We start from the raw sequence: 14,753 nt of genomic DNA on the forward strand, positions 1-14,753 counted from the left end.
AATTAAGCTCTTTTATAAGTCTTTTACTGTTATAAGGCATCCACAGTACCCCCTCATCTGTGTTTTACTGACCTCAGTTGCTATACTGTTATATACTGTTACACTTACAGGTCTGTCAGCATTATAAACCCTGCAGCCATTCTTATAAACACATCTTTGTAACACAAACCTCACTATAATACATCGAATTTTCTTGGATCTTGTGAACAGCCCAAAGTCTGTTGTAATTATACGAAGTCTGAAAGTCAGCTTGAAATAGAACTAAAAGTTTAATTGGATGAAAAAATAATTTCAGATGAAAATATGCATTCATGATTAGATGTACTAACAGATGACATAATTAAAGGAGTTATATATAGTTCTAATATAGCACCTATCCCAACAGTGTCTGATGAAAAGTAAGGGATAGGCATAAATCAAAATAAAATACAGATAAGTATGTCTGGGTTATTGCTGTGGGGTATACGTTGCTTGCCATATACTACAGGTACAGTTATCGCATACAATCTCTATTACATAGGGGTACAGCATATTTTACTTGCATGCCATGATGATGACAGATTTCATGTTAAAGCATAACTTTCTAAAAACCACTGTTTTCTAAAAGCGAGTCTTCCAATACCGCTAATATATAGTTCATTTGTACTTACATGGATATACATATATGTACAAAAATACATACAGAAATGTGTTTGAATACATACAGAAATGGTGGTTCAGACTCTTTCTACAAATTACCTGAGCTGCAAAGCTCTGTATATGCATTCATTCAATATAACCCTAACAGTATGCAACAGCATGCACAGGAATTAAAAGTTTAGTTTTTAAAAGAAAAAAGCTGATTGAAAGTTTTACCTCTCTAGTCCTGACTCTTAGAAGGAGACTGCTGTATTGTGCTTTAAGAACTGCTGAAGTTCCTCTTGGTGGTATTTATAATGCGAAGCTTTATACTGTACTTCAGAGATGTGTACACTCACATATAACGTCTGTCAAAAGTAAGTGGGCCGGATCACTGTGCTGGATTGGTTAATCCTGTTACATCAGCAATTGACTGTTTTTCCTGTATGAGACATACTTCTGGTAATTATCTAATGGAAATTCCTAATTGTCTAGCATGACAAAATATCGTGGATTCAACTTGTGGTGGTGATTTCTGTATCCATTTAAAGAATAGAACTTAAAATCAGACAAAGCAAACATTATGAGTCAGGAAGACACACTCCAACTTGTTGTATTGCATAGCTAGATATAGATATTATTAGATGTAGATAACACTGATTTAGTTCAAATACAGTATTTGCCAGATACTTAATAACTACTTTGCAAATTGTTTTCTTCTTCTTACATACTTAAGGATATACCAGATAATCTTTCTGCAAATTTGGATTCTTTTCAAATTCAGGAAAATGCAGTAAGAATCCTTTTGCTTTGGGTGATTTTTTTTTTTTAATTCAATCTCTGAATAAATATGTCCTTCTGTTTAAATTAGGGATCCCTTTAAAGCTCTTTAAAAAATGAATCATATTGCTCCTGTCCAAGTATCCTGGCTCCTTGACGTGCAGATTGCATCACACTATTAAAAACTGTTTAGACATCTAAAAATAAATTACAATGAATGACAGGTCACATTTTTTGCAAGTGTGGTATTAACACTCGCGGAATAAAATAAAAAGCAATTTTCATTTCAATTTACATTAATGAAAATCAGAAATAACTATGCCAATTAGGCAGTACAGAAGGAATACATAAAAGGTCAAAAGTAAATCCAAAATCCATCTCCTTTCTTAAACACATATAATAACTGGCTTTATGTGGTACCGTTTATGACAAATGGCATGATCATGCAGTCTTTACTCATTCATAACACCCACTGATTACCAGAAAATCCCCATCCTTCAGATTTTTTTTTTTGGCCTGAATCGTACTTATAATTGTATTTTTATGTCCTGTTGGTAATATGTCTTGGAATATGGCTGATCTGGATCAGAGAAGAAAGGTTTTAAACTTTCATTTTACAGTGATACCAGGGAGTCCTTATAGCAGTGTTGATCCTAACTGGTGTGTGTGCTGTATTCACACAACAGCTTTGGTAGAATGAGAAAAAAATCAGAGGTTAATAGGAAACATGACCAGATAGGTTGTTTTGTTTGTTCCCCATTTTTAATACGCATATAATAGTGAAACAGGTTTCAGTAGCTTTCCTGCAATTTGAGTTTGGTGGTTCCAGCTGTTACAAAGAATAGCGCTTTTTTTGTGGTTTCTTTTTTTTTTTTGTGTGTGTGTGTGTGGTGTTTTTTACTTTTTTTGCTTTTTTTTCCCCCCTCATTTTTTTCCTTCAGGGACAGTGAGACACTTGCTTCAAAAAACAGATAATGAGCATGTATATACCTAGTTAGTCGCAGGACCCTATTTTTAGTGGGGATCCTAAACCCAAGTTTTGCCAAACGGCTTTTCCACCTTGAAATCCTGTTTTTCTCAGGACCAGGCTGAGTTTGGTTTTAACTGACATCCTAAAAATCTTTGAAATTGGTTGCATACTGGTAGTGCAGTGCCTGCTGCAATTTGGCAGCAGACATATTCTCAGCAAGAGACCTTACATAGCATTGGTTTTACGGAGAATAGAAAACTTGCCCTGGGAGTAGCGGAGCTATCTTCTCCTTGGAATCAGAGCGGTGCAGTGCCGGCTGTGACCGTCATACCCCTCTCCTAGGGCAGCACCCAGCCGGGACGGGGCTTCTCCCACTGCGGCGGCAGGGCAGAGGATTCCCGGTGCGGAAGTGTGTGGTCTGTGACAAAATGAGAAAGCCACCGAGTGAAGCACAGCAAGCATGTATCTGATTTATAGTGCAGGATAACTTCTGAAAGGAGTTTAGGAGAAGTGAAAAGCATTATTCATTTCAGAGCATGCTCCTTATTGCCTCGGGGAGTTTGTGTATAGCTTTACCAAAGGCCTAATGAAAGCTTTACTCGGTGACTAATTTTTTTTCACACCTATTTCTCTCTTTATAAATATTTTTCTCCCCATCCCCCCCGCACTCCTTTTCATTTTGTTGAACACAGCAACACCTGCTGGCAGTGGTCCGGGAGTACTGCTGGAAAGACCCACTGATCTAACTCTTCAGACCAGCTGCCATTAAGCACTGCCAAGCCATATTAATGAGCTGCCTCTATTTTTACCCCTTCCTGCCAGAAAGGGCAATTGCTCTTGGGAAAGACTGTAGCTGGGTTTGGTTTTTTTTCTGATTTTTTTTTTCTGTCAGCCTCAGCACCCAGATAATCATTGTTCATTTAGTGAAGTTGGGATTTCTAATTTAAATTCTGATACCACCAACTGACACCACATAAAACATTGGAGTGATGCTGAGCCTATCTTGCTGGCTCACAGGCATATTTTAGTTCCCTGCTGGATCGGAAATAACTAAAGGAATGGAATTGAGAAAGAAAGGTTAGTACTCCAGCAACCTGTCTCCCTCTTTTTTTTTTTTCCTAATTGTGGATTTTATCTTAAAAAACAATTTTTAAAAATGACCCAATGCCAATTTACTGACTATTTTGGAATCCCGAATTGCATACAACAGTATCTGTACATCTCCATCCCTGCTTTGAAGAGCAGCCACTAGAAAACACATTGGCACAGATTTCTGTGCAAAGCAGCTGGAATTTCACTCTGTTGTACCTTATTTTCCTGTAACAATAAGAAAAGATATGCCATAAACTTATATTTAGAAGTTTTCTATTTCTACTTTTATGTAAGTGGACCAATTAAGGCTGGTCTTGCTGTTGCTACTAACATGAATGCTTATGTGCTGTTTAGAGGGGTCAGTGATTTCAGTAATAATTAGTGAGCTGGTCAAAAAATAAAGTTCATCTGAGGATAAGAACTTGGTCTAGAGGGTAGGATAAATAATAGCTTTCAAGTTCTTGTCTTTTTTTTTAAATATTGATGGATGGCACTTTTTACAGGCGGGCAGGGTAAGTGTAAGTTCTGTTTTACAAGACCCTTATGTAAAGTCAATCTGACTAACAGAAGCAAGTATGTTAATTTTCTTTTTAAACTATACCTATGTCTTCTGACATGTCACTCATTGATATTTTTTCTTGCCAGCTAGTGGAACAGTGAGCTTTAACAAAGATATTTCATGTCCATGTTACTTTAGCATATGTGTTGCCTTGTTACACTTAAAAATAAAAGCCAAGATATATGAATAAATAAGCCAGGTGATACAGATGATGTTGTTAGTGTGATGTGATATGACACAAATATGTGTTATGATCAGAGCTTGTTCAAAACTTTTCATTTTGGGAAAAACCTATTTACAAAGAGAATTTTCTTGAATTTATAGAGCGAGTATGGAGTTAAGTTGTAACTGGAGAGAGTAGTCCAATGAACCAAAGTTGTTCACACAGCTTGTTCATTTGACAGGTGACTTTTCAGTACATTACTGCAAAAGTAATCTTTTTCCTTGAGAAACAGTTCTGTAATGTGTAAAGTATCTTGAGTGATGCTGTCTTCAAAGATATTTTGAGGTTATGATTAGAGTCACATCAATGATTTAAACCCCAAAGGGAAGGACCACCAGGTGACAGATCCTATTTGGCTCCAAGCAGGGTGAAAAATTTATGGCTAAAGTTGGAGCAGCATGTAACATTTATAGGTGAATTAAAGCTATTATTGAAAGTCCACTAAATTAATTTGCATGCTGTTGAAAACTCTGACTGCTGCTCAAAGCATACATCAAAATAATTTCTTATGTAATTGTACTTCAGTCAGCGGAGTTTTATCAAGGATATCTTTGGACCAACTTCAGAATAATAGGAAATGGTCTTATTTCTCTGACAAGTCCTGAATTCTCTGTTCTGTGTTCCTTTTACTACAGTTAATCAAATCACAACACACACAACCGTGTAAGTTACAGACTCCTGTTAGCTTTTAGGGCCAACTCTTGATGCCACTGAAGTTAGTGCTGACTTTGGGAGCAGAAGTCAGTTGAATCAAGCTTTGACTCTAAGTATAAACCATTGGTGGATGGGAAGAGAAACAAAAAGTTGTATCTTAAGTAAAAGCTGTTCAGATGATTATTCACTGATGTACTTCCCAAAGTAATATTGCCTGTGGATTTTAGAAATATTTACAACTGTTTGCAAGAGGAACACTGGACCCTTAGTTAATATGAACTGGGGTAGCTCTTCTGACTTCAGAGATTGAGTTACATCAGTAGAAGATCTGATGTAAAGTCTACTTGCCTAATTTAACTTCTACATATTAAGGTTTAGGTTTTGGCTTTTCCTTTTAAAAACAGATCCCAGTTTTTTGTTTTGTTTGAAAGGTCCAATTTCATCTTGGTTTAGCTTCCTCAATGACGGAGATACATTTTGCGTATTAAGTTTTGATTACTTATAAATCTGCTGATGTGTGGGAGGGAATTGAATGAAGCTCATAAGCTTTCCCCTTTTGTTGAGCTGAACTCAACAATACACTGGCAAATCTTCCAAGGTAGTCATCACGTACAGGCCATTGGGAAAAGCTGCAGTGTCACACATCAGCAGATAGTCCCATCTCTGAGAGTAACCAGCAGAGAACTGACATAAGTTGCATACTGAGGACACCAGCAAGTGAATTAAAAAGTATATATTGGTCTTATATTGGTCTTCTGCATGGTTGCTGCTTTGTCATTGTGAATCCCCTGTGGAGCAAATCACTGTGGATGAAGTAAATACATTCTGCAGTGAAAATATTGTTAAGAGGAAACCTGACTACTTACAACTGTTTACTGAATAGAGTGTTAAATGGGGGCCCAGGAAATCTGGCTTCTATGGCTCTACCATCAACTGCTGAGGACAAATACCTCATGTCCCCATCTGTAAAGTTGAAAGAATCAGTATTTCTTCTGAGATCTGTGGGTCAAAAATGACAAACAAGTCCTTGCTGCTGTTTTGTTTCTCATGGTCCCTCGTTTTCATGTGGGTTATTTAAAGTAATATTTATTGACATAATGCATACACCCCCCTGCCCCAACACTGTTTTAACAAGCATTGGAGATTACCCTGAGATTCCAGGTTCAAATGTAAACTTACCTACATTTTGAGAATTTATCTCAGATTTTTCCACATATCTGGTGTTATAGCACTTGAGATTTGACTTGGTAGCATGAAGTTGAACTTTTGGAATGGGTATGAGATCCTCAGATCTGGATTTAATTTCAGTTGTTAAATTTTCTCATGTGACTTCACATTTTATGGTTGAAATTTTATGCTTGTAGTTCAGTGCAGGTGGGACATGTAACACGTAGACAATTAAATACCTACTTGCCTGATGTCTGCTTACAGACTACAATGTGCAGGAACAACTAGGTTTAAGCCTGTTTATCGGTAAGGACAAAATAGTACCTGCCAAGGTCATAGGTTTTGGGGAAGTGCTTTTAAAATGAGCTTTATAATACCCAGTAACAGTTGGGGGAACAGAGGGTTGATAGGCAGCAGCGATGGCCAGTTGCCTAGAATATCAGTTCCTCTTCAATAACTTTTGTATGCCAACTATGAACTTATAAACAGTTATTTTCTTTATTCATTGTCTGCTTATTGGTGTCATGCCCTCATGATGACTCCTCTGAAAGGGGTGACATAAGGTAGCTCAGAATAAAGTTTTTGTGTGCAAACAGGGCTCAACTGTGCATCTATGCACACATTTTTTAATTGCTCCTTTGAAGCTGCCCATTCAGGGACAGTAACCAAGCATCTAGGAAGTATAAAAACAACAAAGAAGTGTTCAGATGTTTCTCATAAAGCAGATTCTTTTTTGAGGGGGTAGTTCTGGTTCTTTTTTTGCCTCTTAAACTGAATTTATCTCACGTGATCAGAGTCAAATTGACAGGTTTGAACAATAATTTAATCTGCTCTCTCACAGGAGAGAACAGCAGGGACAGCCACGGGACAATCTTCCTCACCCTCATTCCTAGGTACACAGAGACTTGCTCATGCCCTCGGTTCAACAAGTTCTGGAGACGTTCAGCAGAGCTGCCTGTTGTAGCGTCTTGCTTTGAGTGGGAGCTGAGCTGAAAGAAGTGAATCCTTTTATACAAATCAGCAAATAGCCAATGTAGAAGTGACATTCAGTAAGTATTCATGAGGGGTATCTGCAGACTAGGGAGAGATTAGTCTTGGATGTATCATTTAGACGTCTCCAAACTTAAAAATGTAATGTGCAGTCACAGTTCAAAAAGCTAATAAAAAATTGGGTGTTGTTAGGAATAGTGTGAGAGCAAGACAGAAGGCACCATTTTGCCATTATATATTTGGTGCAGCCACAAAGGGGATGTTGTCTGCAGTTCTGGCCTCTGCATCTCAAGCAGGACATAGCAGAGTTAGAGAAGAGGCACTAAAACTACTAAGGTTTTGGAGCAGCTGATTAATCAAGAAACTGAAAGGCAGCTTGGAGAAGGGCAGGCTGAAAGAGCATGTGCTTGGGGATTAGAAAACCATGAAGATGGTAGATAAGGTGAATGCCAAACTGTTATCCACCAAATCCTGCAGTACTAGGGGGAATGCGTTGAAACTAGTAGAAGATTTAAAACAGATACAGTGCTTACACAATGGAGACTAAGCTTCTGGGATTTGTTGCCACAGGACGCTGTGGAGGCAGACAGTATCAGAAGACTCAAGAAGGTCCATTAAAACCTACCAGAGGGAATAGGCAGGTACATATCCTTTAACATCCTTAATACAACAATTGCGTATGCTGGGGATCTTGAAGGGTTAAGCCTGCAGAGAGCGGCCAGGCTCACATTCTCTCTCCAAATAGCATCTACTGTTGCCAGTGTTGGAATGAGAAAAGGAGTTAGATGGACCACCAGTGGGACTATTCAGGAAGTGTCCTTACGTGGTAGCGAGGCACTGCTGTCTCCGTGCTGTGGAAAGAACAAGAAAGCTCCTGAAGGTGATTCAGAGCAAGATATAACTGTTCCTGCCCTGAGTCACCTTCAGAAAAGCCCCTCTTTTGCCACCAATTTCAAAGGAAACCTACCATAGACAAAAGGAAGTCTTGTGAATAACCATGTTTAAACACAACTGACACAGGTTGGGTTTGAACTGCTGCTCTAGAATGGAGAAAAGTGTCAGATACAAAAACTCAATCCAGACACCTCACAGTCATTTTGGTGAGTGATTTTAAGACCAAAAACACTGTATCAGATTATTGGTTAACTTTGATCATAGGCAATTGGAAACATTTCCTCAGCCAGTGATGTTGAAGTAGCACGTCAAGCTCTGGTTAAGATGAAAAGTTAAGAAAACATCTTCTGTATACATTAGACTGCTCTCTCACAGTCTCAAAGCTGAATCACTGGGAAAGACTGCCTCTGCTGTCTAGTTGCAAAGCTGGTCTGAATTGCCCAGGTATGGCCGGATGTCCTAATGCTTATGGGAAGTCTGCAGCATGTCAGCATCTGTAAATGGAAACAGGCTGTGAGGCTGGAATTGCAGAACGACATCTGACTCAGAAAGAGGGGTGAAAGTCAGGAGGTGATTCTTTTGTGTAAAAGCCACCCCAGTAGATTCATTTGAGCTCTCCAGCTCACAGACATGAAATAACTGCTTAAGGAACAGTTAGGTATTTGAATACCTGATCTCTACATACAATGAGCTATTTGGACATGCAAATATAGACATACTTGGACATAAATTACAAGAATTACAGATGTAAGACATTTTTTATGCATGTGCTGAAAATCTGGTCATCCCAGAAAAAAAATTAGTTGTTCCCAAGCATATTCTGAGATTCAGTAATAGGCTAACATGCAGTATGAACTGCACAAAGTCTAAAATTGTCTTTTAAATGTGTTCTAACTGAAAAATGAAGCTAAGTATAAGGGATAAAAATCACTGATCTCTGGTAGCATGAATACTTGGTATAAATATTTTTTTAAAGAAATCAGCTGATCAATCCTTTGAAATAGGTATGTCACTTTTTAAACTTTGAAGATAAGAGGTGGGAGTTTGCTGTTCAGGGCTACCAAAGAAGTCTGTGGTCAGGATTAAAATGGGAACCTACGGTGGTTCCCAAACTTTTCTTCCTACTTGCTAAAATATGTTGCTACCTACTTATGAACTGTAAAAACAAACCAAGATGCACAAAGCCTAAGACAGAAAATGGTTAGAATACAGTTAACTGGTCTGTGGTTGGCCATTTCAGTATCTGTAGTACTTCTCAGCTCATCTTCTGCATGAGTTTCTAGATACTACTCCTGGGATCATTTATTCACTGATTCAGTTTAGAAAATTCTGTTTGTTTCCCTCTCAAGAAGTCTTCGTGAAAATGAGAAGTACTACATTAGTACTGTTTGGACAAGAAAATGGTTAGCTTTCATACTTTATCTTTTGTTTAATAACGTTCAGAACATTTGGGGATGAAATGCTTGCGGAACATTTTGGTAATGTAATGTCTAGCCTCTGCAGCTCCCCCTTGGAACTGTTGTCTTAGTGTCTGTGGGACAGAGAAGCTGAAAGTAATGTCATATGCCCTTTACATTATCAGAGTAAAAGCTGTACACTTCACACAAGAAAGTTAGTTTGAGGTAAAGAGCTCAAAGTATCTGACCGTCTCCCAGAGCACCTTGTAGTTACATCCTGGGCTGCACTGCGTAAGTGCTGTTACTCCATAAGGGTAAGAATTCAATTTACACTGGTAGTCTTTTCACATGAGCATTTCAGTTCCATTGGTAAATATTTCCAGCTGGCCAAGTATAATTTTAGTGAGGGCAAATTTGCAGAGGTTAAATAGCAAACAGGACTGTTATAAGTCTCTATCAGTGTGAAAAAAAAAAATTTAATTAAACACAGCACTCTCCCACAGATGAACCAGAGGCTCAGCGTTCTCCATAATATATCTAACTTTCTTGTGTTGTTGCTGGTAAAATCCATGCCCCAAAGATGCATAAGCTGATTGTAAAGATTGTTCTGTAATTTGCAATGAAGAAAAAAGTTATCATAATACCAGGAGATGAGGCAGAAAATGTGGACCATGCAGCTTTATGTTGGAAAGACCATTGGGTAGCTTTTCACCAGTTTTGAGTCTTTGTGCACTGAATTAACAGAGAAAGGGAAGAGCTTGCTGCAGGCCAAAAGAAACATGTTGCTACTATAAAATGAGGCAGAAGAGTTAAAAGGGTGGCTCCTATTCAGAAGTTCCACCAGAAGTGTCCTTCATTTCAAGGGCCCTTTGTGCTGTCAGACGCTGTTAGCCCCTTGTTAGTCATTGCTAGAGAAAAAATCCCTCAGCAACACACAACGAAGTTTGGTCAGTTTGCTCAGCTGCTGTTGATGTCACCCTTGCCCACTAAGAGTAAGTTACTGTAATAATCCTCCCCTTTTATTAATCATAACTTTATAGAAAGCAAGAACAGAGTGACATCATTGTTGAAGAGGACTGCTCAGCTTTAGTCAGCTTTGCTATAACATCTCTTGTGTGTCACATGAAAATAATTACCAGCTCTCACTTTCCATGTCTGACCAATCATCCCCCTTTTCCCCCTTTATGAGGCTACAAGTCTCTGCCTATTTCAAACACCTGCTGAAGGTGTAATCTATTTAGAGATGAAAGAGAATATCTTTAACTGGAAGTTGGGACATTCCAGGGGATCCATATAAGATGAAGTCACTTGCCATATAAAATGTTAGTGGTATTTATTATAGTAAAACATCATCATCCATAGAACAATATATTAAAGTGTTTCAGATACAGGCTATCTCATACTCTTTATGTGATTTCAGCATTGGTAAGTTCCAGTATATATTTTCTACACACTTTTGTTTAGGATAACATAAAATATTTGTCTGCTTGTACATCTAGCTATATAAAAAAGACAAATAAGCTAAATTTCAAGGGCATTTTTTTCATTGTTGATTTTTTGAAGGATACTGAATTAGTTATTTGCTAAGAGGTCAGTGTTCGCTGATCTACTGCCTAAGACCAAGGAAGAGACAGATTCTACCCTTCACTTTTGTCTCCATATTTCAGTCATTTTCAAGCCAAAAATGCCTTCAAGAGAAGTGCAGCTGAGAAGAGGAATTTAGACAGTAAGCAAGGGTTATTTCACTAGGGCAAGTGATTCTTTCACACCAGAGAAGGAAACGCACCAGGACTTTGAGTTAGACAGCACGTCATGTTTGTCTGTTAGTTAGAGATGTTTTTACTATCTGATGCCTTCTCTTAATGTAGAGACTTGGAAAACATGATTAAAATTGCATATTAACATTCTTTTTGGAAGGTTAATCGTTTGAGTTTCGTAAGTTTTTCACCAACGAAGAGTCTCTCTAGGTTAAATTATTCTTGTATTTTTCCCGAAACCTTTATGATTTTGTGTTCCTGCTTGAAAACCTTCAAAAAAACCCCCCAAAAACCAAAATACAACAAACACCCCCCCCAGCCCAACAAACAAAAAGGGATAGTTTGATAGACAGAAAAAGCACCAGTTTGTTAGTCTTTTGCAATACAATACAAAGAGCTTTACTCATTTTGTTAATTAATGGGACCTCTTAATTTTTCCCCTGGGGCAAAATGCCACATACTGTGAGTATTGACAAATATTCTCTGTTGAAAGGTGTATTGCGTTGGTCTCCACGGTGCAAAGACACCTGTAATGCACTTGAGCAGAACTTACATAGTTCGGGCAGCAATTAAGACAGATCACTTGCACAGTTCATTGTCAATTGGGCACTCTGCCTAAGTAATCTATATTATTACTATTACTTCTATTGATACCTTTTCCTGGTCTTAAAATCAAGAGTCAAACATGGTTAGAAGGGAAAAAGAGATTTTACCTTTCTATTTATTTTAAGGATCCTCAGGTGCACTACGTCCAGGTCGAATCCACCACAATGCACACCACAATGCACACCCACAAAAGATCTGGTATAACATTATAGGTCTTACTAATTAGCATATGCATCAAAAAATTCCCCAACGAGAGGCTCGAGTGACACCCTCTCGCCAAGAACTTTCCCCCAGCTTGCCGTGGCGCCGTTGCCAGCTAGCACGCTGCCCCGGGCACTGGGCATCTTCTGCCTGCCCTGAAGGGGAGGACGGAGGCCAATCACAGCGCAGGAGGGCAGGCGATGCTCCGGGTCGGGTTCGCCTTGCCCACCCATGGCGAGGGTGAGCGACGGAGGCAGGAAAAAAGCCGAGGGACTTCTACGTGGGGGAAAGAGCTAATTGGAGTACTCAGGAAAACCACAGAGAAACTGAAAAAATGAGACTGACATGGGTTCTTACACCCCTACAGAGTGGGTGTGGGGAACACGCAGTAACCAATAACACTTCAGTTAGGGGACGCTACAAAGGCAGGGTAGCAAGTGGGAGAAGGAGTAGGCGGGGGGGAGTAGCAAGGGCCAATCAACTACCGAAGAACATAGAACTCTCTGGAAAGACAACCAAATATGAGAAATAAGGGGAGGGGAGGGCAGCGGCCAATGGTAAGGCACGGATGTACATATTTTTCACAGCCTTTTGGGTGCTGCCTTGTGACTTCAAGGCTTTTGGGCTGTGGAGGCCTCAAACCAATGGTCCACTTGATCCGGCTGACCCTGGGGTTAGCTGTGGTTCACCGCGACACTGGGTGGTTCTATCTTAGTTTACAAAATGTGTTCTGGAGAGGACCTTGGTGTCTGGGGCATATTGATCCCTAACTACAAAGCTTCTAAAATGTTTCATCTGCTATCTTGACTAAAGTCCAAGAATGTAGGCAAAAAGCACTAAGAATACAGAAGTTGTAAAAGGGTATAAAAGAAAAGGCAAAAAATCATCACGGCATCACTATGACACCAAACTTTCACTGCCTTTAGCAGTTACCATAATGATTAAAATTTATATTCCATGTAATGTATTCAGATTTTAATAGTGAGACACTGGAAGGTTTGGTGGAATTAAAAAGGTTTGCACTGTTCTGAGCAGTTCCCAATGTGCAATAAATTCTTATCTTCTGTACCTGTTTTCAGCTTAGGAAAGGTTGTTTGGCATAACTGAATCTTTAGGAATTGGAGTGTAACAAAACTAAGTGGGTTTTTTCTAATAGTCTGATTTTTCTCTTTATCTCATGAATATTAAAAACCAGCACTTGAGTGATAACAGAGCACTGAAGTCAGCTCCTTTAAAATGTTTGAAAAAATGCATTTGACCTGGGTTTTTTTAACATAAGTACATAATGGCAAGTGACATTTGTAGTTACTGCCAAACTTGAAAGTAATCCATTATAAAGCATGTGTACAGTCTCCCATTTTCTTTCTTACAGAAAAAATACAGAACAGAAGTAGCTATAATGCATGTTTGCTCTTTTTCTTTCATTATTGCTGACATAAAAATTCCAAATAGAATTTGACCTGATGTATTGCTGGTGTTCCTTTTATACCTGATTTATAAGCTAATTGGGACAAGAAGTATTTATTTCTGCAATTAACACCTATTGATCATGGAATTTCATTAATACTTTTTGCTTCCCTTACCAATTATTTGCACTTCTCTGCTTCTAATTTATATTCGTTGAAATAGCATGCTGTTCAATATTTCAGCAGAGTCTCAAGTTTTAACAGGTAGTAAGGGCTTTAGGAAAAATGGAAAAATCATATCACCCATAAAAAAAGATGATTTGGAGAAATACACATTACTATAGATAAGGGCCACTAAACCTTATGTCAGCTGATCATGCTTAATCTTCCAGTTAACTTAGGTTAACTGTAAGTTGCCATAATGTTTAAAATACCCATCTTTCTCAAAGGTATTTGATTAATATTTAACATCATAATATTTGTCATATATACCACTTTGCCTGATTCACTCCAGTCTGTCTTGAAATGATTCTGTGTGATTCTGTGAAATATGCTATAACCCTCAAAAAGCAGTTGACCATGTTTGAACAGTGTTACTGGAAGAATGAAGAGAACTTGCACTGCTTCTGCCTGTAACATACTATGTTCTGTGCATAAAGGGGATTTTGGCCTCCAGGCCACCAATCTGGCATCTTTCATGAGAGTAAAATTCACAGCCAGAAAGGTTTAGCCTAGGAAATAAAGAACTCTGCATCCGTTTCAAATCTCAAGGAAAATATAGGCAGTTGGAAGAGAATTAGCCAGCTTCTAATTTGGCTGGAATTACTTCATGTGCTTATTCATAAAATTCAATGTGCCTAGATTTGATAACTTGCTCTGTATGACCTCACTTCAGTATTTGCATTTTCACATTATAGTATACTTGAATCTGCACTAGCATCATGATGCAAAGCATAATGCACTACCCAGCAACATTATAAGAAATTTTATGTTCTTTAGGATTTGCTTGAGTTTCTGTATGTCCATTTATGAGTACATCTGCATACATATATACATAAATCAATAGGTGAGCATGATTTTTTTGTGTGTGTGAATCCATGTGCTTCACTAGCCAATTGTTAGGAAGTAACAGAAAGGAGGTGGACTTTTCAAGCATGTCTGTATGGATTGTCCTGACTGTTTACACTTTTTAAGCACAATTTCCTTGTTCTGTATATGCACCACAGATATCATGTCTCATTCTCTCCAACCACATAGCAGGGGCAAATTTAGGGAGATAGCACTCTACATCTTCCTAATGGTTGTGATAGTAGAGCAAAGCAGTAAGAAACATTGCATTATAGTATTCAAGTAGATGAGACCCAGTGTTGATGTCTTAACTTCCTTTAATTATCTTACAGAGTTAATAGATGACTGAGGCTGACTTTTTTCACATTAAG

This window comes from Corvus hawaiiensis, chromosome 1 (assembly GCF_020740725.1).
Source record: "Corvus hawaiiensis isolate bCorHaw1 chromosome 1, bCorHaw1.pri.cur, whole genome shotgun sequence".
In the NCBI taxonomy this organism is placed as follows: domain Eukaryota; kingdom Metazoa; phylum Chordata; class Aves; order Passeriformes; family Corvidae; genus Corvus; species Corvus hawaiiensis.